The following is a 4,816-nucleotide window of genomic DNA, read 5'->3' on the forward strand; positions in this document are numbered from 1 at the left end:
AGATTATAGTACAACTTTTTTCTCTTTTTGATGCTGGGGATTGAACTTGGGACCGTGCACTTATGACACAGGTGCTTATGCTGCTGAGTCATATCCTCAGCCCTCATGTAGCATAACTAGAAGTTCAGAATCGTGATGGCCCCTGCCTTTAACCTTGTTGTCCAGAATTGCTTTTGCTATTCTAGGTCTCTTCTGATTCCATATAAAATTTAGGAGCCCTTTCTCCATTTCTGTAAAGAATGCTATTGGCATTTTGATTGAGATTGGGTTAAATCTATATAACAGTTTCAGAAGTAGGGCTATTTTCACTGTATTTTTCCTGCCTGTCTAGGAACAGGGATAGCATTCCATTGTCTGATATCATCTTCAATCTCCTTTTTCAGGGTACTATCGTTTTCATTGTAGAGATCTTTCACTTCTTTAGTTAAATTAATTCCTAAGTATTTCACTTTTCTCAGTTGTATTAAAAAGGGTTTTGGTTCCCTAATTTCCTCCTCAGTGAATTTGTCTTTGGTCCCAGAATGCTACTGATTTTTGAGTGCTAAATTTGTACCCTACTACACCGTCACATTTGGATATTAGCTCTACAAGTCCTTGGTGGACTTGCAGGGTCTTCTATGCAGAAATACCATTAATATTTGAAAACTAATAATATTATTCACTTTCTCATTGTTCTTTTTTATTTGTACGTGTTTGCATGACATGCATTTTACAGTTACCTTGGGGCGTGAGAGGATATATGTAATACAGCTTGTTTCTTTTTATAATCCCCTTCCCTTTCTCCCTCCCCTTTTAGTTCCTCTCTCCCCCTTTTCGCTCTTGCTACAAGCTTGTGTTTACGGTGTATGACATCCCCGCACAGAGCTGATTAGGGCCTCGCACGTGGCAGTTTCATTCTGCCTTGTTCCCCATCTCTTCAGCCTCACCTCTCAGCCTTGGGACCCTGGACCTCTTCCCATCTGCATGAGAACCATCCCCTTGTCTTGTTCTATCTTTCCTTTATTTTTCTGTTATTTCAAATTAGTTATTTTTAAATGGATCCAAAAGTTTATATGAAAAGGCAAATGACAAACAAATTTTAAGGACTGAAACCACTTCGCTTCAATATTTATTATGAAGCTGCAATAATCAAAACAGTGTGGCATTTGTGAAAAAGTAGACACCTAGATGAGTGGAACAGAATATGAAGCCTGGAAATAGATTCATACAAACTCATCTTCCTGATCTTTGACAAAGGAGGAAAGCCAGTTCTGTGGAGAAAGGATGGATTATTTAATAAATAGTGCCAGGACAAGTGGCCATACTCATGCGAAAAATACCAAATCTAGAGTACACCTTATACCTTTGATAAAAATTAGCATGAAAGAGATGATAGGGCTACATAGAAAATGTAAAATCAGGGCCAGGGAGATGGCTCAGTGGAATAAATGTTTCCTTGGCAAGCACAAGGACCTGAGTTCAATCCCCGGTTCCACAAAAAAAAAAAAAAAAAAAAAAGAAAGAAAGAAAATGGAAAATCATTAGATGTCTATGGGAGAAAATGCAGATGACCTTGGGTCTTGTGATCACTTTTCAGGTACTGCATGATGCCAAAATTAGAATCCAGTTCTCTCAACTCTTGAAAGATACAGTTAAGAGAATGAAAAGGTAAGCCACAGACTGGAGGAAAACATTTAGAAAATACGTAAGCGCTCATAGAGCTCGACAATGAGAACACAAACAACCTGATCTTAAAATGAGCTAAAGTGGGGCTAGGGAGGTAGCTCAGAGGCATAAGCACCTACCTGGAAAGCTCAAGGTCTTGAGTTCGACCCCTGGCCCCGCATGCCTTGCGGGCTGTGGATCCCTGCTTGCACCAGGCAAGCCCTGTAATCCCAGCACTCAGATGGTCGAGACAGGAGGATGACTGTGAGTTCAAGACCAGCCAGGGGGGGACACAGAAGTGAGCACAAGGCCAGCCCAAACAGTATAACAAGACCCTGTCTCAAAAAAGAAAGCAAAAGATCTAAACAGACACAGGTGGCAAATAAGTATAGTATATGAAGAAATGCTCAACATTATACAATAGCATAAGGGAATTGTACATTAAAACAACAAGGAAATACCACTATTTTATTTTAGTCCTCTTTGAAGGGCTAAAATAAAAAAAAGAAACAGGCAACAGGAAAAGCTGATGAGCACATGGACCAAGAATTTTCATTCATTGCTGGCAGGAATGCAAAGATGACAGTCATTTTGGAAGGCGGTTTGGAAGTTTCTTAAAAGCTAGCCACTGACTTACCACGTGACCCAGCAACCAAAAGCGTAGGTGTTTTCCCAATAGAAGTATGAATAAATAAATAAAGCAGGCGAGCATCTATGCAAAAACCTGCACCAATATTTTCTGTAGTTTTATTTTTGCTTGTCAGAAGGTAGAAGCCATCACGGTGTCCTCGAGAAGCCCGTACTGCACTTGGAGCCGAATACTGTTCAACATGAAAAACCACCTGTTCAGCTGCTGTGAGGGTTGACTGACTGGGGCAACTTGAGTACGTAACTCTCAGCTGAATCGGTTCAGCATAACTCTGGGAGTGCAAGACCCGCCCTAGGGAGGTACGAGAAGAGGTACCATTATCTCCAAGATGACATAAAAGTGGAAAGGAAGGGGAAAGGTTGGCCCTGCTGGCTTCACTGGTGCTCCCGCCTTTGCTTTCACCTGGGATGTCGCCCCCTGGCTTCCTGCACTAACACTTCGGCCTTGTGTCACAGACCTTGCAGCCTCCTGATAGAACTCACATGAGGCAGTGCACAGCGCTCCAGGATGGCCCGTGGGCCGGATCCTTCAGGTCCGCACCGCACAGAGAGCCCTTGGCAGTCTCCCACACCTGAATCTGTGGGTAGCCACTGTCAGCCAATCTTGTACGTGCATATGTATTTGTACATCTTGTGTTCTCTCTGTTTCTTGAATAAGCCCTGGCTGACACAGCCGCCAAAAGACATTAAGGAGAACCCCCAAATGCATATTGTTAAAGGCAAGAAACTAATCTAAGGAGCTACATAGTTCAGGATGCTAACTGTGTAACTTTTTAGACAAGGCCTCAGGACACAGACAGTAGAAGGACTGGCGGTTTCCAGGATCCTGGAAGCCTAGGAAGAGATGAGGCGCTGGAGCCCCGGGAGTGAGGAGTGACGCAGCTGCTCTGTACAGGACCCGACTGATGGCTACCTGACGTCACATATTTGTCAAAGTGTGTGGAATGCACAACACAAAGTAGGAACCCTAAGGTAGATGGTGGATGGTGGTTAACAAGAATAGATCCCTAAAACATTGACAACTGATACATTTATCAATAAGACTTAAGCTGGTAATGGGGCAAGCAAATTTACTTAAGGCCTGTTATCTCTTTGAGAGTTTAGTTTTGTCTCCTATGTTGCCAAGATTTTAACGTGGGAAGCAAGCAACAAAGTTGTGTTCATTTTGTTTAGCGAAATGCTGTTGTTTCTAATGGTTTATTTGTGGGTTATTGGGGGGGGCGCGTGTGTGCTCTCTGTAAAAAGAAAGCTGTGTCGAAATGTGGCCGAAGGTCAGGTGAGCGTGCTCACTCTCGCGTGACTCACTTCTGTATCCCGGGACGCTTCCAGGGGCGCGTCTCAGAAAGACGATGTGTTGTGCAGAGTAGGCGGGAGGGCCCACTAGTGAGAGGCCAAGCTAGGGGTGCGCACAGGCCGCTAGGCGTGCTCCAGCTCACGTGCATGCTCAAGGCGTCTGGGGAGATGGCTCAGTGGAATAAGCGCTTCCCCGGCAAGCGCAAGGGCCTGAGTTCAATCCCTGGTTCCACCAAGAGGGAGAGAGAGAGAGAGAGAGAGAGAGAGAGAGAGAGAGAGAGAGAACGGTCCCGGGGGTGCACACAGGCCGCTAGGCGTGCTCCGGCATATGTGCACGCCTCAAGACTCCCGGGGCAGCCGCAGCAGACAGAGGAGGAGTCATCCGGGAAAGGAAGCTTATTTCCTGACAAAGAGCACCTTCACATTTTATCATACAGTAAGGTTATTATTATTTTTTTTTAAGAAGGAAACTGCACCAGGAAGGTACACGTGAGTTCCCTGCTGATTTCCTAGACTGCACACTTTTCATGTGTCCCGTGCAGCAGGTGCCCTGCGCAGTGCCCTGCACTGTGGGGCTCCTCCAGGAAGTTGGGAAAGAGAGAAGTGAATGACATTAACAATTAAGTAGGAGAAGGCGTACACAAAACAACACTTGAGGATAAAGCTCGCAAAACACAATTCAAAGAACACAAAGAAGAAAGAAAAATCAAGCATCTGTTGAAGGAAATGAAAGACGAGCTTAGAAGAAGAGCATTTTGAGAGGAACTGGAAGGACTAGTGGGATTACGAAAATCAGACAGGGTGACAGTATGGGCCAAGAGGTCACTATGTGTGAGCCATGACCTAGAACAGTTGGGACAAATACTAGGCGGCATCGCTTGGCTGGGTGGGCATGCGCAGAGAGAAGTAGAAAGGGTGGCTGATTTGGACACTAAATGGGGATTTTTTTTTTTTTTATGTGAAACGTAAATTTATTCTATGACATTTTCCTCACCAAAGGTATTTTAAGATATATTAGGAGCCAGGGTTAGATGGCTCAGTAGAATAAGTGCTTCTCCAGCAAGCGCAAGGGCCTGAGTTCAATCCCCTGTTCAGTCAAAAAACAAACCAAACAAACAAAAATAAATAAAATAAAATATATGAGTACTGGGCTGGCCAGATAGCTCAGCAGACTAAAGTGCCTACTTAGGCAGAGCGCAGGGGCTGGGGTTTGATCCCCAGTGTGCTGGGC

Source organism: Octodon degus, unplaced genomic scaffold, assembly GCF_000260255.1.
Source record: "Octodon degus isolate 3935 unplaced genomic scaffold, OctDeg1.0 scaffold00007, whole genome shotgun sequence".
In the NCBI taxonomy this organism is placed as follows: domain Eukaryota; kingdom Metazoa; phylum Chordata; class Mammalia; order Rodentia; family Octodontidae; genus Octodon; species Octodon degus.